We start from the raw sequence: 27,444 nt of genomic DNA on the forward strand, positions 1-27,444 counted from the left end.
GAATAAGAAGAAAGAGTGACAAACCTAAATGCCCTGTAGCCTCCTGCTTATAAGTGTGGTGCACGACACACCCATAAACAAAACTCTACTAGACACGGCTTGTAGACTCCCTAGGACAGAACTGCTCTGATACCACTTCTTTCACGACCCAAACCGATGGGCCGCGATGGGCACCCGGTACCTTACTCAATCGAGTACCAACATAACGTATCTTTCTTATTACATCATTATATACACGTGACATACGGGCCTAGTAGGCCAACATAATCATTTATAAACTCAAACATAGGCCGACAAGGCCGTACAATCTTTCACATATACGACATATGTCTACAAGCCTCTAAGAATACATAAATGTCATAAAGATCGGGATAGAGTCCCGCCATACCAAAAAAAATACACGTCTAAATCATACTAACCAAACAAGCAACTCCGAAGCAAATGGAGCGCACCAACACCTTCGCTGAGCTGATAGCCTAATAGGAGGACTGTCAACCTATCAATCGGGACCTGCGGGCATGAAACGCAGCATCCCCAGGCAAAAGGGACGTCAGTACGAATAAAGTACTGCGTATGTAAGGCAGGAAAGCATAGAACAGTAATGTAAAGAGAGATAGAGGAGCTACAACCTGTAACTTCTGAGTGCCTCTGGGGACTACTGACATGAAATGCATAATACATATATATACATAAACTTTTAAAAACATTCGCCTCTGTGGGCATCATCATCATCATATCGTACCCGGCCTCAAAGAGGACTCGGTAAAATCGTAAACCTAACTGATCAGTGGTTGCACAATAGGTGCCGTACCCGGCCGACTATAGCGCGGCTCGGTAGAGTAAAATAGATATATATATATATATATATATATATATATAATGCATGCTCGACTCATGGAATCATGTTCTAAACCTTTCAGAGTGACGTAAGGTCGTTGCACCTTCGATTAACATTATGGACAGCATACCATCAATATGAACTTTACTAGGACTCAAGGATCATACATACTTTCTTAGAATAAATTTGTACGGAAAGAACAACATGGACAACCTTAGTTGCTAGGAGTGGATTCATTATGAAATAGCGTATTCATTTCACATTAGATCATGCCAAAAGAAAGAGGGGATAGCCTTAACATACCTGTTCTTGGAATTATTTAAACGGAATGAAGCCTCTGCTTTCGTGAAATATGTTGAACGAAATTCTTTGGCTAAGTAGTTGATTTGTCTGGACGAAAATGTTTTCTGTTGTTCCAAGTTTTTGATTTCAAGCTAATTTGGCAAGAAATGACACTTTGTTTTCAAGGGCAGAGCAACGTTCTAAGCCTAATGAAATGAAATGGACTCTTGAATTTTCCTTACTTTGTTCCTTGTCGTTCCTTTCATTATATTTCCTTGTTATAAAATGAATTTTTTAAAGGAAAGACTTCCTAGAATAACATGTATGAAACTGAAAGTTGGTACAAAGTACTTCATTTCCAAAGCTACCAATTCTCTTGAAACTAAGCTTAATTTGTGGACCATCAATTTGCAAGAATAAATGTACTCAGTACACAAGCCAAGATGTTAAAGAACAACCTTGCAGAACCTTATTTCTCTTCTCGGCAAAGTCAAGAAAATAAGGATCGCGAAACCCAAAAAGAACAATTTCTATGACTTTCCAAGAGAAGCTTTAGCAAACACTAATCAAAATCTATCACTGTATTGCTCTCTCATGTATTTTCACCTATCTCTAGTTATTTGATGGTCACCTTTGGAATATCTCATGTTATAAAATGAATTGGATAGTCTTGAAAGATAAGATAGATATGGCTTAAGATGATCACTTCTTACGTGTAAAATCTGTAATATTTGTTGTCCATGTGTCCACTAGTTGTCTTGTCTAAAGACAAGTCACTTAAGTATCCCTTCATTTGCTACCACGTGAGGTGGGGGTGGGGTTTAATCTTATCCAAATATATCCCCAATTAATTAGGTAATGTCCCATATAATTAAGAATTATTTCCACTTACTTAAAATGTTACTCACTTTTCACATTCCTTATACACCTTATTAGCATGGGTACGTAGTACCTTGCATGTCACTAGTCCATAAATACCGGATATTTTAGCTCGGACCGTATTTTATCCCAATATGCCAAACTTGGATGAAAATTCATTTTCTTTGACTTGCTCCCCCTTTCACCTTCATGAATCTACTAATCGCTTGTGAAATAGTATAATCCTTATAATCTCCAAACAATCTTTTACTTGGAATGATGTCAATTACCTTACGATAAATTTAACGTTCAATACTTCAAGGACATCGTCGTAACTTAATACTGCGAAATGTGACATCACCGTAATGTAATACTGCAGAGGGTATCGTAATATATTACTGTAGAGCATAATATCGACGTAATATTGCGGGGCATAACATAAACCATGCAAAGCAAAGAAAGTTTTAAGAACCTAAATATGCTGATACACAGAAATTTTAAGAAAAGAAGAAAAAAGAGGAGGGTTATTACCTATAAAACGAAAAGAAAGTCTTCAAATAGCACTGGATTAAAACATGGTTCCGAACCCCCCCCCCCGGAATGACCCGAAATTAACGCTAATCGGTTGTTCTTGCCAAGAACAATCAACTAGCATAAATTTCAGGCCAACTCGAGTCTTGAAACTTAATGAATTAGACAGAGAAAGAAAAGAAGAAACTCGATGCGTCTTCTCTCTCTCTTTGTGTTAGATCCGATTTTGAGAGCATTTGGTGGAGATTTTGGGAAATAGGGTAATAACTTTATGGCGAGAGGAGGTTGAGGAGTATAGGATACCGATTTGGGTGAGTTTGGAGGTGGATTAAGGCGGCGTCGGTGGAGGGCATTTGGGGGCGGCTAGGGTTTAGGTTAGAGACGGGGACGGACGTGAAGGGGGGGGGGTCTCTAGGGTTTGACAGGGTTCAGACAGTTTTATAGGGGAGGGAAGGCCAGTTCTCGTCCGTTCGATCAAATGAGATCAATGGTTAGGATTAGCATTACTAAAACGATGCCGTTTGAGGTTAAACGGCGGAGCTGACCTGGAATATTTGGGTATTGGGCCTGGGCGAAATTAGGAATTCAACAATTAAACCGGGCCAATTTTAAAGATTGGCCCAATTTCAGAGAAACAAGACCAAATACATTTCCCTATTTTTCTTTTCTTTATTTTAATTTTATTTTTCTATAATTAATTAAAATCCTAAATTGAATTCTAAATTAATCTAATTTGCAAAATTAAGCTAATTATCTAATTATAGTATTTACAAAAATTAGTTAATCCTAAATTAAAAGGAAAAAATTACTAATCTAAAATTTAAACCAAAAAATGTAAAAATGAGCAAAATTTTGTGATTTTTTATTTTGATAAAGCAATTAATTAACTAATTAATCCTAAAATATGAACACAAAGTCTAATATGCAATGCATGATGTTTTTGACATTTTTGGGGCATTTTTATAATTTTTATAAAAATTAAACGTGCACAAAAATGCAAACAATTGATAAAATCTTACAAAAATCCTATAAAATGGCAAATATTTGGGAAAAAACCTATCATGTCTACAGGAAATAACACTAACTATCAGTTTCAACACTTAGAAATCATGCCTATATGTGTAATTAATTCTGTAAATTCGAAAGCATGCCTGTAGGATCTAAAAGATAAAATCTGCCTATTAAAATCAGTGACCCGTTTATAAATTGTAGTCTCTAATTAACAGTTTTGATACCATGTTTATAGGATTCTGCCCGGTTACCACTTAGGCAAACTGATAGGGTATTAAAGAATTCTGGGATTAAAATTGTGATTTCTTGATGTTTGAAAACGTGCCCAGATACAGAGTATTAACAAATCAGTAAGCAAACTGATAGGAATCACTGCTCGCTTTAATATATATGTTATATATTCTGTTCATGCTCATCTAGATATCCTGCCTATAGGATCCTAAACTATATAAAATTTGTTTGTTTGAATTGCATGCGTTGGTTGGCTATTTGTGGAGGTTAACACGAGCCCCCTTAATTGCTCCTTATGTGACAGTCCTATATGAACTTTTGTTTGTCGCTTAGCTTTCTCATTTTTAAGCAAAGCAGGTGAGTCTAGACGCATCCAAAAAATAGAAGTCCTAAACACCTCCAAGACCATAGGTAAGGGACGGGTAGTGCATGCATAAGGTACGCATTAGAAGTTACTAGAATGCTTAGGTAATAATTAAAAGATAGTAATCGGGTAGTAAACGAGATGATGGCCTGTGCGCTAATGTTATGCGTAACATCCCAATTTGGGAAAGTTACCAATTATTGCATGGAAATGATCCTATAGGCTAAAAAATATAGGACCCCTTTAATTCTTGTTTTAAAGTAATTATCTATTTGTTTTAAATTGTTTAACTTTCCTTTAAAGACTAATTCGCTTAATTGAGTTTGGCCGGGACCCACCGTTGTGGACCTCGAGGGGTGCCTAACACCTTCCCCTTGAGGTAATTTCGAGCCCTTACCCAATCTCTAGTGATGTAAACTGGTTTCATGAGTTATTTGCTTTAGGTGCCCTAATGCACCTTAATCAGTTAGGTGGCGACTCTCTAAATGCCAAACTCCATTCCAAAAGGAAGGGAGTTGTCCTAAAATGTCAAAACCCAGACTCTGCGAGGAAAAAGGAGGCACGACAGCATGGCGATTCTGCTGGAAAAAATTTGGCTCTTATCATAACAAACTTGCTTTCTGTGAATAAGTCTTAAGCATGCTTTATTCTGTTAATACGTGCATACCCTTTCCCTTTCCCCTTTATATGTATTTTCAAGCATTTATGATTTCCTTTATTACAGAAACTGACTTGTCTCCTTGTTTTCTTTCATAAACGTCTTTCAATTATTAAATACCGCATTTATCATTTTTAACGTGCAAATACGTGACAATATGCTATTTACTGTTACATAAATCATGCTCAACATCATATTCCACTCGTGCGTATTAATACCATAGCTGCACTTGATGAGTGTCCGCGCTCTTCCTGAAATCACCCTTTAAATTTGGAAAGGCTTATTTGCGGTAAAACTAGTCGATCAACGATGCAGTCGACGGTTCCGTGTCTTTCCCCCGCAAGTTGGCCGCTTGAGGGTACTAGTCTAGACTTCTATAGAAACCTTGCTTTGATAAATAATTGTACATGCATCATGGTCAAACCTAGCCGGGGTTAATATGCTGTCCACATAATAAACCTCTAAGAAATCCTTGTCCAAAGTTCACCGAGATTTTCTTAATCCCAATGGACGCAATCACGATATGTGCATTATTTGGAGAGATAAATGCCGACATGCTAATCATTAATGTGCAAGTAGTCGAATACGGAGGGGGCAAGGGTCTAACTCTATTTATTTTCAAGAAAATGAGGCACGAAGTCCCCAGGTTCGGCATGGTTCGAAGTATACCACCGCTGTTGTTGGATTGGTGGGAAAATTTTTCGCCAAGCGATAAAAACCACGTAAAAAGTGTTGTTGGAAATGTAGCTTCCTTATTGGATATTCAACCAAACAACATGTTGATAGAAGCTGCTACTATGTTCTGGGACAGAGAAGGAGCTGTATTCCATTTTGGTGACATAGAAATGACTCCTCTTCCGAATGAAATCGGAGGTTTTGCTGGATTACCATGGGATAGTCCCGGTTTACTAGTACCAGAAAACCGCAATACTAGGGTTTTGTTTGAAAATGATGGTCCTGAGAAAGAATGAGGACTTGGAGTGCCTGAAGAAGTCTTAAATACCCTTTGACTTCCTCTATGAACGATACGGACACATCAAATCTTACCGTATCTTTCATGATGAGTTCTCCATTACTTCCCTAGGTTGGACTCATCGTAGGGTTTTTGTGTTCACCGTCTGCTTTCTAGGTATGATAGTGTTCCTAAGCCAAGGGGACATAATTCACACCAGGTTGGCCATGGTAACCAAAGCTTTAATGGAGGGAATCGTAGGACAAACCTATATTATTGTCCCGAAGATTGTAGCAGACATATACCGGGCTCTGGACCGTTGCAAGAAGGGGTTCAAACACTTTTAAGGTTGTAACTTGCTACTACAGATTTGGTTGTTAGAACGTCTTCAGATGGGTCAATATCGCAAGAGTTTCCACGGAGAGCATGGAACGATCACATGGCTTTCCACCATCCTAAAAGAATGACCTTTATCCCAGAAAGATTTTCACAGCCAGAGAATGCTACAGAGTGGGCACATTTTTTTTGTACAATTTGACCGAGGACCAGGTTCACTGGATGTTCGAGTGGTTCCTTGCCGATGAACTCATCATCAGATCCAGGGATGTTCCGCATTTGGTGCTGATTGGGTTAAGGGGAACACACCCCTATGTTCCTGTCATGGTTTTGAGAGAAGTTGGTAGAAAACAAGTCATACCACGAGTCTCCAAAATGAGTCACTACAGATCCGATTTTCAGGATGACCATTCCCTACAAATGTGAGGCTCAGCACATGTGGCATTTGAAGAATATCGTGAAAAAGGATACCATTGAGCTAGATCGATATCACACCGATCATGTGTACTTCTACCCATCATGGTTAGAAGATAACATAACAGGAATATTTGAGCCAAGGGTTGGTCAAGGAAACAGGGTCATAGATGAAGTCGCTGAAGCACAAGTGAAATATGAAAGGCTACGCAAGAGGGTCCTAAAATCCGAAGCCAAGCATCTGGAGCAACACAAGTTTGAAATGGAATCAATCAATGAGTGTAAAGAAATGGCTTCAAGGTCGGCAGAAAGGTTGAAGTACTTGGAGCAGGGTCTAATGGAACTGGAGGGGACGATAAGGAAAATGGTCGTAGATTGTCAGAATGCAGAAGGCAAAGAGGGAGGACATCTAGCTAGGGAATACCTGCTGCTGGACATGCACGACCTGGGGAACTTGATTGATGGATCCAAGAAGGCCAAATATGGAGAACGTCCTTCCGGGACCAAAGAGATTAGGTTTATCTGTTTTGAGTCATTTTAGAATTCAAATGTAATAAGGCAGATGTCATTAGTAACTTATTTATTTATCATCATTTTAGATCCGTCCTATTTATTACATTAATGAAATGAGGCATTTATCAGCATTAAATCTCTCCAAATCTATTTGTCGCTATGCCTACCTCGGGCACAATGAGGTTCCCCAAATTAAGACGCGAATTTACGTTTCCGCAATACATGTTTAAATCCTCCAAACGCTTTTCAGAATCCTTACTGACTTGTTTACCTTTTGTTTTTCTTTATTTTTATTATAGCCATCCCCTAAGGTTGGTTCGCGCATACTGGCATCGTCAGCATACCACACCAGATCTAGAGGCCCTCCACCTCCTCCTCCTCCGAGTTATTCCGAAAAGTAGACGAAATGCTAAGATGGATGATTTGAGTGGTATCCGAAAAGAAAATACTAAGAATATTGAAACTTCAGACGGTCGGAGTACTCCGGCCTCAAATGATTTGGTCCTACGATTGGAATATAAAATACTGGAGTTACAAGGAAAAGTTGAGTAAGTCCGCAACTTGGTATACCTCTCCCTCACCCTAAACATCCCAGACGTCAACCAACAAAATTCTCAAAACCCAGCTCCTCCTCAAAACACGCCAAAACAACATCCACAAAATCCTCCCACACCCCATCAATATGCAACTCCTCCCAAAAATCCTAATCCTCCACCAGTACCCACTCCTCCTCAACACCAACATCTTCCTACTCAGTACCCGCATACCACCTATCATACTCCCCAGAATATCCCGCAACCTATCCCTGTTCTGCAAAACTCCACTAACGATCACCACTACACTCCAACCCCCGACACCCACCAAAACAATCCCATATACGTGGAAATCGTACTTCACTCTACTCAACCAGCACCATACACTCAAGAATTTTCCGAGAAGGACCTGCTCATTTACAACATGTCCGAAGAGCTAAAGAAGCTCGCGAGACGAGTCCAGGGTGTCGAAGAAGGCAAAGGAATCGAAGGTCTGAATTATGAGGTTCTGTGCATTCAGCCAGACGTGGATTTGCCAGATAGTTACAAACCTCCTAAGTTCGAAATGTTTGACGGAACAGGTGACCCGAAAGTACATTTGAGAACATATTGTGATAAGCTCATGGGTGTTGGAAAAGATGAAAAGATTCGCATGAAACTGTTCATGAGGAGTCTCACTGGAGTTGCCCTATCTTGGTATATCAGTTAGAATCCCAAGAAGTGGGTTGATTGGGTAAGCATGGCGTCTGACTTCATGGATCAATTCCGGTTTAACACAGAGAATGCACCCGTTTTCTTCTACATACAAAATCTAAAGAAGAAATCAACAGAGACTTTCCCCAAGTATGCTACTCGATGGAGGTCAGAAGCTGCAAAAGTCAGGCCAGCATTAGAAGAAGAGCGAACAAATTCTTCGTCAGGGCCTAGGATCCCCAATATTATGAAAGGTTAATGGTCATCGAAAATCACAAGTTTCTGACATCATCAAACTCGGAGAAAGGATTGAAGAAGGGATCAAGAGTGGGATAGTGACCAATTTCGGGGCATTGCTGGCCACGAACAAAGCATTGCAGTCAGGGGGTATATCAAAGAAGAAAGAAGTAGGGGCAGTAATTGTGGCCCAAAGCCCAAAATCTCCACTCACATACCAAACACCTCCACCCACATACCAACCCTCACCTACCAGATATTCTCAATCCGCCACCACCCATCACACTTACAACACCCAACCAGCCTATTAGCATTCATCTCCAGCCCGTCAAAACTATCAAAAACCCAGACCCAATTTTAATCGCAGGGCGCCTAGACAATGTACCCCTATTGCTAAACCCAATGACCAACTATATGAAAGATTGAAGTCTGCTAGATATGTTACCCTCATTCCTGTTGTTGCAATGGAAAACTCCTCCCAGTGGGTCAACCCAAACAAAACCTATGCATATCATTCTGGCATGAAAGGGCATACTATGAATGAATGTCGCACCCTGAAAGATAAGATTCAAACCCTGATTGATACAAAAGTCATACAAGCAAAGGAAGCTACGCCAAATATCCGCAACAATCCCCTCCCAGATCATAGGGGTGAAGGGGTAAATTTGATAGAGACTGATGATGAATGGGATCCTGAGGGGTCGATCAGGCTTATTCGGGAAGGTGATGACCCTAAACTTGCAGTCACACTCACTCCTATTGTGGTATAGATACATCCTCCAGTCGAAGTATAAGTAGCTACATCAGTCCCATTTGAAATTGAAGTAACATCACCTGTAAATGCACCAACTCCGTTTGAGGTAGAAGTATCCACACCCTTCACTGTGACAGTAGCACCCACACCTCCTTTCAAGTCCAATGCCATACCTTGGGATTACGTTGCCGAAGCTAGGAGAAAGGGAAAAGCAAAGATGGAAGAATCTGGTGTCGCACAGGGGATGACCAAAACTGGAAGGATATATACACCCGAAAGTTTGGGAAGAACAAGCAAGGAAGCTGCTACCAAATAACCCGTCATTGAAACTGGTCCAGATGATCTTTGGAGGAAAGTACATGCAAGAGAATACTTTGTCGTCGATCATTTGAACAAGACTCCCGCCGAGATATCCATCATGTCACTATTGAAAAATTCTGAGGCGCATAGGAGTGCTCTGATAAAGGTGTTAAATGAAGCTTACGTATCCAACAACATCACCAATGGAGAGATGGCCAACATGGTAGGGCAAGTACTGGAGAATCACAAGATCACCTCCCACGAGGATGAACTACCACCTGAAGGATTAAGCCACAACAGGGCATTACATATCACAATACAGTTCGAGGACAAATTCATCGCCAGGGTCTTAATAGATAGGGGTTCAAGCCTCAACATTTGTCCATTGATTACTCTAAAAAGGTTAGGCAAAGATTTCCATGAGATACGAGTAAGGAGTATGAACGTGAAAGCATTTGATGGATCTCAAAGGGCCACGATTGGGGAGATTAACCTTTGTTTGCAGATGGGACCAACTTGGTCCGATGTTGAGTTCCAAGTACGAGACATATCAGCTACATACAATCTTCTATTGGGACGAACTTGGATACATGCAGCTGGGGCTGTGGCTTCCACGCTACACCAGACAATGAAATTCGAATGGAACCATCAGGAGGTAATCATTCACAAGGATAGAAGTAACCCCATTTACATCAGTCAAACTATTCCGGTTGTCAAGAATAGAAGAAGGCTGGGTGGAGAGACTTATCACCGCATTAAGAATGTCAACGCAATTGATAAGGACAAGTGGTGGAGTAACAAAATAGAAAGCATACTGGCATAGTCTGGGTATGAACCCGACAACGGGCTTGGGAAGAAACTCCGGGGCATTACCAAACCGATAGAGTTGAAACGTCACGGCACAACTTTCGGGCTGGGATATCCATACACCTGGCAAGAATATAATGATTGGTTGCCACCATGGCGTGGTCCTTATTACCCTCTCAAGCAGCTAGTGCCACATCTGAGTCAGACTTTTCACCAGGCCAATACAATATGGGGATCTTTAGAGGAAGAAGCTTTGGCTGTGTTGAGAAATTTTTTCCTAGAAGGCCAGAATATGGATTGCAATGTGATAGTTGAGGAGGAGGAGGAAGACGGCCTCACCATTCAGACAGTAGAGAAGGGAGCTGTTCTCAAGAATTGGACTGCCACACCATCCCGGGCCCGCCGAGTTCCTGGGTAGCTTGGAAGTTAGACTGACTTGTTTTAATAGCCATGCTAGGCATTTAAGATATTTTCAGTAATTTTGTTTTAAAGACGCATTTTGTTTCGAAATAATTGCTCGAGTCATCGAGCCGTACCTGTTTTGAATATTTTCAAATTTAATCAATGCATTGCTATTTAGTATTCATTATTATCTTATACTTTTTTCTTCTACAGCGTTATTATTACTTTTCCCGATGAACCGATGACTGTGACATGTAATGAGACAACGCAATATAAGGATAGTGACTCAGAAGAAGAGGATGAAATACCTAAGGAAGTTGTCAGAGATGTTGAGAATTTTAAGAACAAGCCTAAGTCCAATCTGGACGAAACCGAAGCAATCAATTTGGGAGATTCCAAAACCGTCAAAGAATCTCGCATAAGCATTCACTTATCACCGTTAGAGAAAGAAGAGTACACTCGTTTCCTGAAAGAATATGAGGATATTTTTGCATGGTCATATGATGACATGACCGGTCTAAGCACATCCATAGTGGCTCATAAGTTGCCCACCAATCCAATGTGTCCGCCGGTGAAGCAGAAACTCAGAAAGTACAAGCCAGAAATGAGCCTAAAAATCAAAGAGGAAGCCACTAAGCAGATCAAAGACAAAGTCCTCAGGGTAGTTGAGTACCCAACCTTGTTAGCCAACATTGTGCCGGTTCCGAAAGATGGCAAAGTCAAGGTGTGTGTTGACTATCAGTATTTAAACAGAGCAAGTCCCAAGGACGATTTCCCACTGCTAAATACATCCTAATCGACAATTGCACCATGCATAAACTCTAATCTTTTGTAGATTGCTTCACGAGTTATCATCAGATCTGAATGGACGAAGAAGACGCAGAGAAAATAGCCTTCATTACACTGTGAGGAGTGTAATGCTACAAAATGATGCCATTCGGTCTAAAGAATGTTGGGGCTACCTACATGAGAGCCATGAGGACCATCTTCCATGATATGATGCACAAGGAAATAGAGGTGTATGTTGACGACGTCATCATCAAATCCAAGAGGGCCGCAGATCACTTAGCAGACTTGAGAAAGTTCTTTGACAGGCTAAGAAGGTACAATCTAAAACTGAACCCCGCAAAATGTGCATTCGGGGTTCCCACAGCAAAGCTGTTGGGGTTCATTGTTAGCCAGCAAGGAATGGAGTTGGACCCATCCAAAGTTAAGGTTATCCAAGAGTTACCACCACCAAAGAGAGAAAAGGACGTGATGAGCTTCCTGAGATGTCTCAACTACATTAGCCGTTTCATAGCACAGTCCACAGTAATATGTGAGCCGATTTTCAAGATGCTGAAGAAGGACGCTGCAACTAGTTGGACCGAGGACTATCAAAAGGCTTTTGACAAGATCAAGGAGTACCTGTCCACACCACCAGTTTTAGTCCCACCAGTTTTAGATGGAGCTTTTGCTTGCGTTCTGGGGCAGCACGACAAGACGGGGAGAAAAGAACAGGCCATCTATTACATGAGTAAGAAGTTCACTCCTTATGAAGTACGGTACTCTCTGTTGGAACTTACTTGCTGTGCTTTAACCTGGATAGCTCAGAAGCTGAGGCACTACTTCTATGCTTATACAACATACTTCATATCAAGAATGGATCCTTTGAAATACATCTTTCAAAAGCCCATGCCACTGGAAAGCTGGATAAATAGAAAATCTTGCTGAGTAAATTCGACATCGTCTATGTAACTCAGAAGGCAGTCAAGGGACAGGCACTAGCAGACTACCTTGCTGAAAACCCTATGGGATGAGAATACAAACCCTTGAAAACGTATTTTCCCGATGAAGAAGTATCATTCGTAGGAGAAGACATTGCTGAAGCCTACGACGGTTGGAGAATGTCCTTCGATGGGGGCGGAAAACTTCAAAGGAGTCAGCATTAGAGCCTTCTTGGTATCAGAAACTGGCCAACATTATCCGGTATCTGCGAAACTCAAATTCCCCTGGACCAACAATATGGCAGAATATGAAGCTTGCATATTAGGGCTCAACATGGGTGTTGATATGAGTATTCAGGAACTACTAGTAATCGGCGATTCAGATCTGCTTGTGCACCAGGTACAAGGAGAATGGGCTACCAAGAATTCAAAGATATTGCCATATCTACATTATGTAGAAGAAATGAAGAAAAGGTTCACTAAGATAGCGTTTCGGCACGTCCCCAGGATCCAGAACAAGATTGCTGACGTATTGGCTACTTTGTCATCAATGATACAACATCCGGAAAAGAACTTCATTGATCCCATTCCAGTAAAGATCCATAATCAGCCAGCATATTGTACCTATGTTGAAGAAGAAACGGACGGAAAACCTTGGTTCCACGACATTCAAAGAGTATTTGGCAAAAGGAGAGTACCCGGAGCATGCGAACCATACTCAGAAACGCACGCTTCGGAGGTTGTCCAATCATTTCTTCCATAGCGGAGGAACCTTATATTGAAGAACTCCTGATCTAGGACTATTAAGGTGTGTCGAAGCAAAGGAAGCTTCTAAGTTGCTCGAGGAGATACATGCCGGGACCTATGGCCCACATATGAATGGCTTTGTCTTGGCCAAGAAGATACTCAGGGTAGGTTACTTTTGGATGACCATGGAAACAGATTGCATCCGGTATGTTCAGAAGTGCTACCAATGTCAAATACATGCATATATGATAAAAGTTCCGCCGAACGAGCTTAAAGCAACAAGTTCACCTTGGCCTTTTGCTGCTTGGGGAATGGATGTCATTGGTCCGATCGAGACCACCGCCTCAAATGGGCATCGGTTCATTTTAGTGGCTATCGACTACTTCACTAGATGGGTTGAAGCCGCATCTTACAAAGCTGTGACTAAGAAGGTCGTTGCAGATTTTGTTCGCGACCAAATTGTTTGTTGGTTTGGGGTTCCAGAGTCCATCATCACTGACAATGCCGCCAATATCAATAGCAATTTGATGAAAGCCATGTGTGAGACTTTCAAAATCAAGCACAAGAATTCCACAGCATACATACATCAAATGAATGGAGCCGTGGAAGCTGCCAACAAAAATATCAAGAAGATACTGAGGAAAATGGTAGAGAATCACAAACAATGGCACGAGAAGCTACCATTCGCCTTAATGGGATGCCGTACCACAATCCGCACATAAACCGGGGCAACCCCCTATCTGCTGGTTTATGGTACTGAGGTTGTCATTCCTGCAGAGGTGGAAATTCCTTCCTTGAGGATCATACAAGAAGCCGAGCTCAGCGATGCAGATGGATAAGGAGCCACTATGAGCAGGTAGCCCTCATAGACGGAAAGAGGATGAACACGTTATGTCACGGTCAACTTTATCAGAACAGAATGTCCAGAGCCTTCAATAAAAGAGTCAAGCCGAGACAGTTCACACCAAGGCAACTGGTGTTGAAGAAGATCTTCCCGCATCAAGATGAAGCTAATGGAAAATTCTCTCCCAACTAGAAAGGTCCTTACATGGTTCACATAGTATTGACAGGAGGAGCACTCATACTCGCAGAGATGGATGGGGAAATTTGGCCAAAGCCAATCAATTCAGACGCAGTCAAAATATATTATGTGTAAACTGAGACGCAGTCAAAATCATCTTATGCTTTTCTATATGATGTAACTTGAACTACGCTCGACCTGATTCCTGTTTAAGAGGGGATACGTAGGCAGCCCTGTGGATTCGGTCACAATTCAATAAAATTTCTATTTTCCCCACCATCAGAAACTGGGACAGAATTTTGAGGAGGACCCTCAAAATTACGAAGCAAGTTCAGCCAACCACAACGTATGGGGCAGTCTGAAATGTTGTCTAGTTAACTGGGGTGGAATTTTGAGGAGGACCCTCAAAATTCTACGGCAGAAGAAGTTGCGATGCCTCTAATCGTGTCACAGTCACTGGTTCATCTAACTAATTTTAAACTATATTTTACTATGTCTTTGAAAGTTATGCATGCATAAAACTCTGCTTTAGCAAATGCTTCCCCAATAATTTGAACGGGATCTTCAGACAGGGCGGAGCAAATCAAGCAAGCAGAAGAAGGCACGAACCAACCTTCCCCCTACAAAACTCACGATTTTTTTGAATGCGGAAACAAGGAATATGCACACCTTGGAATCACAGTCTTCATAACAACAAAAATACCAAGCTCATTCCCAGCTAAGAAATATTTTGCTATCACCTATTATCTATTCATTTGCATGAGACTAAGCTCTGTCTCAATCCTGCATGAGGCTAAGCCTTGCCTCCCTATTTGCATAAGGTCAAACATTTCCTTCACCTTGCATGAGGCTAAGCTCCGCCTCCCACCCTGCATAAGGCTAAGCACTGCCTTTGATTTGCATGAGACTAAGCTCTGTCTCAATCTTGCACGAGGCTAAGCCCTGCCTCCCTATTTGCATAAGGCTAAGCATTGCCTTCACCTTGCATAAGGCTAAGCACTGCCTTCTATTTGCATGAGACTAAGCTCTGTCTCAATCCTGCATGAGGCTAAGCCCTGCCTCCCTATTTGCATAAGGCTAAGCATTGCCTTCATCTTGCATAAGGCTAAGCACTGCCTTTTATTTGCATAAGGATAAGCATTGCCTTCATCTTGCATAAGGCTAAGCACTACCTTCTATTTGCATTAGACTAAGCTCTGCCTCAATCCTACACAAGGCTAAGCCTTGCCTCCCTATTTGCATAAGGCTAAGCACTGCCTTTCATTTGCATAAGACTAAGCTCTGTCTCAATCTTGCATAAGGCTAAGCTCTGCCTTATCTTTGCATGGGACTAAGTCCTGTCCTGAACCTTGCATGAGGCTAAGCCCTGCCTCCCTATTTGCATAAGGCTAAGCATTGACTTCATCTTGCATCAGGCTAAGCACTGCCTTCTCTCCGCATAGGACTAAGCCCTGTCCGAATCTCGCACGAGACTAAGCACTGTCTCTCTTGCACTATTCTCTTCTCTCGGGCTAAGCTCTGGCCCAACTTCATACAAGACTAAGCCTTGTCTTGTTACTTCTAGCATCATGTCTTTGCACCTCATGGCTAAAATATTGCCAACTCGTCCGAAGGCGTCATAGTCTGAAGGCACCATCCTCATAGCCGGAAGACACCATGCCATGGCTTGAGGATCTCTCAAACTTGAATATCATTATTCAAAGGCGTCATGGTTCGGAGGAACCATTTTCATGGCCCGAGAACATCATTTCATGGCCTGAGAATCCCTTACCGCGCAATTCATGGCCCGGGACATCATGGTCTAACAACGTCATCCTCAACCGCCCGGAGATAATTCTCATGGTCCGAAGGGAATTTGCATCATGTTTAAATTGACACAAAGATACATGCTTGCAGTGCATATTTTGATTTTCAAGTAACCTGATGAGAAACCATTATCTCAAGAGGAGCAATCCCGCTCCAGTTCCTTCATACTATTCAAACCTGACCTCTCACCGTAGCCATTTCATCTATTCGAAACCTTGTATTCCGACTTTGTGATAATTCCATCGCTATATTTCGCCGGTAGATCCAGAACTACACACGACCTGATTCCTGTAAAATCAGGGATATATAGGTAGCTTGGAAACCAGAGTGCGGCCTATGTCTCTCAAATCACCCTATTTGTTCAAAATTGGCCATCATATCTTTACCCGATAACTCTTTCATCCTTCCCGGGTAAAGAGGGGCAGTTGTTGATACCCAATTTTTACCTATATTATTTTCAAAATGCATATATATCTCCAAAACAATGCATGAGCATCTGCGTTTTTAAAGGATTTTTAATTAATTTATCCCGGTATTTTTATTATATAAATAATTACTTATTGCATCATAAATGGTTTTTATGATAATTTTATTGCTTAATTCTATCATTTATATTTATATTAAGTTTTAATTATCTTATGTATAACCCTATTTACATCTGTAGGCTATAATTGTAATAACTTTGCAATAATAGCCTATATGTGCATAATTAATTTATTTCTACAAGAAAATGACCTTTTATATTTTTTATTATATTAAGTAATTATTTTGAATCATTTTTATGCATAAATATCATGTTTTTATCATTTGTTAGCTATTTTCATAAATTATTTTATCAAATTAATTGGGTATTTAACAGATAGCCTCTTTTAATTTGATTTCTTTTCGAACCTGGCTAAAATTACTACCCCAAAACAATTAAATCATAACCCATAACCCAATTTCCTATAACCCGCCCAAACCCGGATGTAATCATGGCCGTTGATCCTAGAAGATCAACGGTCCAGGATCCATTTCCTTTTTAATTAATCCCTAACCCCCCTAAACCTAATCATTTCCCAAATCCCGCCGCCCCTGAATCCCTTCCTCCTCTCTTCACTCCCAACCTTCCCCTACCCTAGCCCATCGTCACCTGAACCCCTTCAATCCATGGGGTTTCTCTTCGATCTTGGGCCCTATCCGGCCTCCTATCTCTACTGTTTGTTCGATTTCCATGTTATTGTGATGGAGTCTCAAAGAGATTCGAACAGACTTGGTTCAAATCCCTCAGTCTCTTGATGAATCCATCTGTATTCACCTATTATTTGTGAGTATTATCATTTTTTTGTTTTCATGGCTTCAAATCTCCGGTCTAAGAATCGATTTTTCTACCTATGTTTATTTTTTGCACAAACCTAACCATTTCCGGCCATATAGGCTCAGATCTCTTTAGATATGAAGTATTTGGAGTTTGTTTAATATTTTCCTTTAAGAGTATTCCGTTTTTACCGCTATTATCTACCGATTTCACATTTTCCCTAAAGAACTAGGGTTTCATCTTTTTTAAGTTTCTGCAAATGTTTTAAAATGCCTAAAGGCTCAACTCCGGCCTTTCTTCTTTACTGTTCGACTAATTTCTTTGCTTGATGTTTCATCTCTGTGTTTTGATATGCTTAAAGTTTTCCGTTATTTGATTATTTATCTCACTGTTCTTGCCCGCTAACTTTGGCTCTGTCAAATAAACTGACTAATTGATTTATTTTCCTAATTAGGCTTTGAAATTATATTTTCTTTTAAAATTGGTATCTCTCTGAGATTTCTATTTATTCTTTCCTTATATGTGACTCGTAATTGGTACTGCCTTCCTTAATTATGCTACTGGCCTAATTTCTGGATATTGATTGTTTTGACCGAACTATAAAGGGTCTTTAGACTTATTGCTTACCTTATTTAACTTCAATCCTGTCTGCTGACCGATTTCGTGTTGATTCTCCTTAATTTAAGTGATATTTTTGGATTCTGTCTTATTAATTTATTGGGTCTAGCCCTAATTAATTGATTAATTGATGTTGCATGCCTTATTTGTGAACTCTTGATTTTCCTGCCTTATTTGTTTACGTTGCTGAATGCTATATAATCCTGCACCATTCTGATATTTTAAACACAGAAAAAGACCTACACATACACACACACATATTGCTTACAAGCACACACTGATACACACAAACTCTTACTTACACACTTACAAAATTTAAGTTCTTTTGATTTGATGCACTGTCTAGCCGGCTGAAAGCCAAGGCTAGACTCTTGGATTCCACTTGCCTCACCTTCCTGTTTGCAATCTCCTTAACTGGTATGCCTCAATTTCTGTTATCATGTTTTATTCTATATGTTATGTAGTCAGTTTACTATAGACATCAACATGCTTCTGTTTTAATATCTATTTCCTCACCATCTTTTTCTCAAATGCTAGGCTGTAGTTCTTATTCAAAGTAACTTATATGATTAGCTTATTTCGAACCTCGATATGTTCTGTTTATTATATGTTTCCAGTTTACTTTCCACTAGTATGATTTAGTCCTTATAATCTCTTTGTTCTATATGTCTGTGTGGTTAGGACATATAGTTCATGTTTTGTTCTTCTTATCTTGCTCTGTTCATGGTAATTTCAGCATGTTTCTCTGCTTAATACATGTCTATGTGATTCCAACTAGTAATAATTAGTAAGCTAAGTAACCTTCAATAATATGAGACTTTGTTTAGATACTACGAATATGTGTAGGCAGTTCTGTCTATAATTCAAGTGTCCCTGCTCTTCTTGTGATTGTTTAGTTACTGATATCTATGCCTGGACCAATCTACTAAATGAGGTTTCTGTTCTATTTGCAGTCTTTTGAACCTGTTTTCCCCCAAAAGATCGAACTGCTTTCCTAAAACTTTCCCCTGCCCCCTTATACACTATTTTCAAACTTCTACTCTTAGTTATCTAGGGTCCTACCACCCCCAGTGTGAGCACTGTCTAGGGTTCATGAGACTCCTCTGAACTTTGACACATTGGGGTTGGTCTTCCAACCTGTTACAAAACTGTTTCCTTTGAATGGTTCTGGTGTGAGCATTGCCCGGGGTCCCTAAGGCCCTTGGGAGCTTTGACATATCAGAAGCCCATTTGTGTATTATGGATAGACTACCTGTGTACATCAGACTTGCTTGCTTGAAGGCCTAGTTTCCAGGTTGATGTTGGGCCTGCTAAGGCTCCCTATAGTGTAATGAATAGCTTTTTGTAATTCATTCATATTGGTCTGTAATAATGTAATAATCCTTGTAAAAACAGATATGGGGTTATTAGTAAAAGCTGGGGAGGGATTTTTATATATCTTTGTCAGGCTCGGGTAGAAACCATGTCTCTAGGTTGTTGTGATGATTCTTTATGTGCATACCATTAAAAATCATTCCTATAGGATCTTGTCTCACCGTTTGAAATCTGGAGTTTCATACATGGCCTCCTAGAAATACTTTTTATTGGTTGTTTTATCAATTATGCATAAAGAACCCATGTTTCACGCATATTTTCAAATCTAAATATGCATTAGAGATCACGTATATAGGATCTTCCTTGCGCAAATCACTAAATTTGTATGACATTCTGTTAACGTCTCTGTGCACTTAGATATCATGTCTATAGGAAATAATTATAAAATCAGTTCTGCACTTAGATATCATGCCTATAGGAAATAAATATAATAAATCAGTTTTGCACTTAGATATCATGTCTATAGGAAATAACACTAACTATCAGTTTCAGCAATTAGAAATCATGGGTAAATTAGAAATCATGCCTGTAGGATCTAAAAGATAAAATCTTCCTATTAAAATCAGTGACCCGTTTATAAACTGTAGTCTCTAATTAACAGTTTAGATACCATGTTTATAGAATTCTGCCCGGTTACCACTTAGGCAAACTGATAGGGTAATTAAAGAATTCTGGGACGAAAATTGTGATTTCTTACTGTTTGAAAACGTGCCCAGATACAGAGTATTAACAAATCAGTAAGCAAACTGATAGAAATCGCTTCTCGCTTTAATAAAGCTGTTGTATATTCTATTCATGCTCATCTAGATATCCTGCCTATAGGATCCTAAACTATAAAAATTTTGTTTGTTTGAATTACTTGCATTGGTTGGCTTTTTGTGGAGGTTAACATGAGCCCCTTTAATTGCTCCTTATGTGACAATCCTATATGAACTTTTGTTTTTGCTTAGCTTTCTAATTTTTAAGCAACGCAGGTGAGTCTAGATCCATCCAAAAATAGAAGTCCTAAACACCTCCAGGACCATAGGTAAGGGACGGGTAGTGCATGCATAAGGTACGTATTAGAAGCTACTAGAACGCATAAGGTACGCATTAGAAGCTACTAGAACGCTTAGGTAATAATTGAAAGATAGTAATCGGGTAGTAAAGGAGATGATGATCTGTGCGCTAATGCTATGCGTAACATCCCAATTTGGGGAAAGATACCAAGTATTTCATGGAAATGATCCTATAGGCTAAAAAACGTATGACCCCTTTAATTCTTGTTTTAAATTAATTATCTATTTGCTTTTAATTATTTAACTTTCCTCTAAAGACTAATTCTCTTATTGAGTTTGGCCGGGACCCACCGTTGTGGACCTCGAGGGGTGCCTAACACCTTCCCCTTGAGGTAATTTCGAGCCCTTACCCAATCTCTAGTGATGTAAACTGGTTTCATGAGTTATTTGCTTTAGGGTGCCCTAATGCCCTTAATCCGTTAGGTGGCGACTCTCCAAATCCCAATCTCCATCCCATAAGGAAGGGAGTTGTCCCAAAATGTCGAAACCTGGATTCCGCGAGGAAAAAGGGAGCGTGGCAGCATGACGACTCTGCTGGAAAAAATTAGGCTCTTACCATAACAAACTTGCTTTTTGTGAATTAGTCTTAAGCATGCTTTATTCTGTTAATACGTGCATACCCTTTTCCTTTCCCATTTATCTGGATTTAATTACCTATTTTCAAGCATTTATGATTTCCTTTATTATAGAAACTGGCTTGTCTCCTTGTTTTCTTTCTTAAACGTCTTTCAATTATTAAATACCGCATTTATCATTTTTAACGTGCAAATACGAAAAGGCTTATTTGCGGTAAAACTAGTCAATCAACGGTGCAGTCAACGGTTCTGTACCTTTCCTCCTCAACTTGTCTGCTTGAGGGTACCAGTCTAGACTTCTATAGAAACCTTGCTTTGATAAATAATTGTACATGCATCATGGTCAAACCTAGCCGGGGTTAATATGGTTTCCATATAATAACCCTCTAAGAAAGCCTTGTCCAAAGTTCACCGGGATTTTCTCAATCCCAATGGACGCAATCACGATATGTGCATTATTTGGAGAGATAAATGCCGACATGCTAATCATTAATGTGCACGTAGTCGAATCCAGGGGGGCAAGGGTCTAACTCTATTTATTTTGCAGAAAATGAGGCACGAGTCCCCAGGTTTGGCATGGTCCGAAGTATACCACCGTTGTTGTTGGACTGGTGGGAAATCTTTCGACAAGCGATAAAAACCACGTGAAAAGGGTTCTTGGAAAATTACATTCCTTATTAGACATTCAACCAAACAACATGCTGATCGAAGCTGATACTATGTTTTGGGACAGAGAAAGAGTTGTATTCCATTTTGGTGACATAGAAATGACTCCTCTCCTGGAGGAAATCGAAGGTTTCGGTGGATTACCATGGGATAGTACCGGTTTAGTAGTACCAGAAAATCGCAATACTAGGGGGTTTTTGAAAATGATGGGCCTGAGAAAGAATGAGGACTAGAGTGCCTGAAGAAGTCTTACATACCCTTTGACTTCCTCTATGAATGATACGGACACATCATATCTTACCGTATCTTTCATGATAAATTCTCCATCACTTCCCTAGGTTGGACTCATCGCAGGGTTTTTGTGTTCATCGTCAGCTTTCTGGGTATGATAGTGTTACTAAGCCAAGGGGACAAATTTCACACCAGGTTGGCCATGGTAACCAAAGCTTTAATGGAGGGAATCGAAGGAAAAACCTATACTATTGTCCCGGAGATTATAGCAGACATATACCAGGCTCTGGACCGTTGCAAGAAGGGGTTCAAACACTTTGAGGGTTGTAACTTGCTACTAAAGATTTGGTTGTTAGAACATCTTCAGAGGGGTCAATATTGCCAAGAGTTTCCACGGACACCATGGAACGATCACTTCGCTTTCCACCATCCTAAAAGAATGACCTTTGTCCCAGACAGATTTGCACAGGCAGAGAACGCTACAGAGTGGGAATAGTTTTTCAACAATTTGACCGAGGACCAGGTTCACTAGATGTTTGAGTGGTTCCCTACCGATGAATTCATCATCAGATTCAAGGATGTTCCGCATTTGGTGCTGATTGGGTTAAGGGGAATACACCCCTATGTTCCTATCAGGGTTGTGAGAAAAGATGGTAGAAAACAAGTCATACCACGAGTCTCCAAAATGAGTCACTACAAAGCCGATTTTCAGGATGATGCCATTCTCTACAAATGTGAGGCTCAGCACATGCGGCATTTGAAGATTATCGTGGAAAAGGATACCATCGAGTCAGATCGATATCACACCGGTCATGTGTACTTCTACCCATCACGGTTAGAAGATAACATAGCAGGAATATTTGAGCCAAGGGTTGGTCAAGGAAACAGGGTCATAGATGAAGTCGCTGAAGCACAAGTGAAATATGAAAGGCTACGCAAGAGGGTCCTTGACTCCGAAGCCAAGCATTTGGAGCAACACAAGTTCAACATGGAATCAATCAACGAGTGGAAAGAAGTAGCTACAAGGTCGGCATAAAGGTTGGAGTACTTGGAGCAGGGTCTAATGGAACAGGACGGGAAGATAAGGAAAAGGGTCGTAGATTGTCAGAATGCAGAAGGCAGCGAGGGAGGACATCTAGCCAGGACATACCTGTTGCTGGACATGCATGACCTGGGGGACTTGATTGATGGAGACAAGAAGTCCAAATATGGAGAAGGTCATTCCGGGACCAAATAGATTAGGTTTATCTGTTTTGAGTCATTTTAGAATTAAAATGTAATAAGGCAGATGCCATTAGTAACTCATTTATTTATCATGGTTTTAGATTCGTCCTATTTATTACATTAATGAAATGAGGCACTTATCAACATTAAATCTCTCCAAATCTATTTGTCGCTTGGCTTACCTCAGGCACAACTAGGTTTCCCAAATTAGGACACGGATTTACGTTTCCGCAATACATGTTTAATTCCTGCAAATGCTTTTCAGAATCCTTACTGACTTGTTTACTTTTTGTTTTCCTTTATTTTTATTATTGCTGTCCTCTAAGGTCGGTTCGCGCATACTGGCATCGTCAGCATACCACACCAGATCTAGAGGCCCTCCACCTCCTCCTCCTCCGAGTAATCCGAAAAGCAAAGGAAAAGTTAAGATGGATGATTTGAGTGGTATCCGAAAAGAAAATGCATAGAATATTAAAACTTCAGACGGTCGGAGTACTCCGGCCCAGAATGATTTGGTCCTACGATTGGAATAGAAAATACTAGAGTTACAAGGAGAACTTGAGCAGGTCTACAACTTGACAAATCCCTCCCTCACCCTAAACGTACCAGAAGTCAACCAACAAAATGCTCAAACCCAGCACCTCCCCAAAATCCTAATCATCCACCATTACCCACTCCTCCTAAACACCAACATCTTCCTACTCAGTACCAACCAACCACCTACCAAAAGTAAATTTTGAAAGTAAATTTGGAACTGCCGGAGGGTTACAAACCTCCTATGTTCGAAATGTTTGACGGAACAGGTGACCCGAAAGTAAATTTGAGAACATACTGTGATAAGCTCGTAGGTGTTGGAAAAGATGAAAAGATTTGCATGAAGCTGTTCATGAGGAGTCTCACTGGAGATTCCCTATCTTGGTATATCAGTTAGAATCCTAAGAAGTGGGTCAATTAGGTAAGCATGGAGTCAGACTTCATGGATCGATTCTGGTTTAATACAGAGAATGCACCGGATGTCTTCTAGATACAAAATCTAAAGAAGAAATCAACGGAGACTTTCCACGAGTATGCTACTCGATGGAAGTCAGAAGCTCCAAAAGTCAGGCCAGCATTAGAAGAAGAGCAGATGAACAAATTCTTCGTTAGGGCCAAGGATACCCAATACTATGAAAGGTTAATGGTCATCGAAAATCACAAGTTCTCCGACATCATCAAACTCGGAGAAAGGATTGAAGAAGGGATCAAGAGTGAGATGGTGACCAATTTCGAGGCATTGCAGGCCACGAACAAAGCATTGCAGTCAGGGGGTATATCAAACAAGAAAGAAGTAGGGGCACTAATGGTGGTCCAAAGCCCAAAATCTCCACTCACATACCAAACACCTCCACCCACATACCAACCCTCACCTCCCAGATATTCTCAACCCGCCACCACCCATCACACTTACTACACCAGCCAGCCTATTATCATTCATCTCCAACCTGTCAAAACTATCAAAAACCCAGACCCAATTTTTATCGCAAGCCGCCCAGACAATTTACCCCTATTGTTGAACCCAATGACCAACTATATGAAAGATTGAAGTCTGCTGGTAATATTACCTCCATTCCTGCTGTTGCAATAGAAAACTCCTCACAGTGCGGCAACCCAAACAATACCCTAGATTAGAGCGACCATGACCATGTCGGCTTCAAAGATCTTTCTCAACTTCTTTTGCCTCATCCGCGCTAGTTGGCAAGTCCTTTCTTCATGACTTCTATCTCTGTTCATTCTTCTCTCAAGTTCCGTTCCCCACTCTGTTTTGGACTCTCCTCAGTGATGTGTATAGTGTGAGTATTTAATTGTGCAGTGAGTGGATCATTCTTGGAGGGGAAGAATACCTCTAAAATGTGTGGTCCTCCAAGTCAAGAATGAAAATCCTTTCCGGTCAATTCTTATGCCATTATCCATATATGTGCATTTTGTTTTTAATTAAAATGATACGAAATAAAAGTATGTATATGTAAAACGTGTGGACCCCTCTAGGTTGTTATGAGAATATTCTCACAAATACACACTTATGGTCACAAGGATCAAACAAAAAAGGGACACGTGAATGAGCAACAAAAATGGAAAAATATTACGAAACTTAGCTCAAAGTAATAATATAAAATAAGAAGATAGACAACAATGTAGAGAGAAAGAAAGGAGAGAATCTATTTCTTCCATGTATTCAAGTGTGTACAATGTGATGCCCAAACCCTCTATTTATAGGATGATATAGGTAATACAAAGGGATGCCATAAACATGGTATTAACTATTGAGAACATGGGGGAAGATCATGGAGGTGTGGGAGTTACATCCATAATGGTAAGAAGTAGTGGGAGGTTAATGGAGAAAAGTAGTGGGTGTTACTCCCTTAGGAGTTATGGACATCCACCATAATCAAGTATTTCATAACACTCCCCCTTGGATGTCCAAAGATAATGTGTCTCGTTAAAACCTTACTAGGAAAAAACCCTGTGGGAAAAAATCCTAGTGAAGGAAAAAGAGTACACATATCTTGTAATACGCATTACTTGTTGCCTCATTAAAAACCTTGCTAGGTAAACCCAGTGGGATAAAACCTTAGCTAAGGGAAAAAGAGTACAACGCGTATTTGCCTCCCCCTGATGAAAATATCACTTTATTTCTTGGAGACGACGAATTCCAAGCTTGTATAACAACTTCTTTAATATTGAGATCAGCAATGTCTTGGTGAATTATTCCGCCAAATTATTACTTGAACGAATTTCTTGAACATCTGTTTCATCTTTCTGTTGAAGATCGTCTCTACAAAGAAACTTTGGCTAAATGTGCTTTACTTTGTCTTCTTCAATATATCGTTCTTTCAATTGAGCTATGCAAGCAGCATTGTCTTTAATGTTATTGGAATCGTCTCTTCAAAGAAAAGCCACACATCTTGTGAAATGATAATATGACAATTCCTCACATACAAATAAATTGTTTGAAGAACGGACTTCAATAAATGCCTGCATTTGCATAAACAACAAAACCTTGACAATATTTGTTAGAATAAACAAATCTATATCAAGGATTCCGTTTGCAATATAATACTAATCATATTTCAATATCTCCATATAACCTTTATACTTTCAGTTGTTGGGACTATTCGTCCAACTTCATATTCTTCAAATGAAGTCAATTTATTATGACCATCTTGAACATTTGCTCCATCCTTCTTCAAGGAGTTTTATCTTTGAAACCGATTTGTCTATTACGCCTCATGCGTGCCATAAACTCTATCCATCATGGACGTTATTCTATTTGGAGCATTAGCAGCTGGAATATGACATTTAGCTTTGGGTCAGCAAATGTGCATGGCATTATTTTGAAAATGAATTATCACTTGAACTTCAAGTTCACATTTTCTTGTACGAGGATCTAGGTGAACTCATAATAATTCATTCCATGTATTACTTTTTCAGCTTCCCATTTTCTCCCCCTAATGTCGGATCACACACATTTTTCAACCTTCTTTGGGAACCCATCTTTGTGCATTTTGGCAGCACAATTAAATCATATGCATATCCATATTTCTAGATGGGAATATTTGGTTCCTGACCGTGAACCAATTGTGATGGGGAGAATTTATCATAACTTGTCGGCTAGATGCGTACAAGTGTTGTTGTTATATTAAATAATACACCTCATACCAAATTTCTATTTGGGAGTTCTGTTCTCATAACCAATGGCTTAGCTATAATTGGAGGCATACAATTTCTGCTAAACCAACTTGGATTTAAACCAGCATTATCAAAATAAATTATCATAATATATATTCTGGAACTGTGCTCTAATAATTGGAGCAAACAACCTTGCAAAAACCAAAGTGCAAGTTGATAACAAACGCACATGTGACCATACAATAGATGCATCTATTAAAATCATATAATAGTAAACGATCCACATGGCAGGTGACTGGGCCTATAAATATATCACCTTTTATTCGTTCCAAAAATCAAGGGATTCAATCCCAACCTTAGCTGGTGTATCATGAGAATAAGCAGCATAAGAGAATTCTTGAAAAATCTTCTATTTCTTCAATATATGCCAATGTGAATTCTCAATCAATTTTTCGCATTATAATTGAACCGGGATGGCCAACCGGTCGTGCCAACTAATATTTGTTTCAGAAATATTTAATTTACTATGGCATGTGATTCTATCACCATGCTTATACATCTGTAGTACAAATAGAAGAAAAGTCGGGTAACCTTTCATATTTACCCGGTATGATTATAGTAATAAGAAGATATTCAATCTTCCTTTCATTTATAGCATCAATATGCCAACCACTTTGGCTAATATGTTGAAACTCAAAAATTCTTTTTGAGACTTACTACAATATCAATGTCATGGACAAT

This window comes from Nicotiana attenuata, chromosome 7 (genome assembly GCF_001879085.1).
Source record: "Nicotiana attenuata strain UT chromosome 7, NIATTr2, whole genome shotgun sequence".
Lineage (NCBI taxonomy): Eukaryota > Viridiplantae > Streptophyta > Magnoliopsida > Solanales > Solanaceae > Nicotiana > Nicotiana attenuata.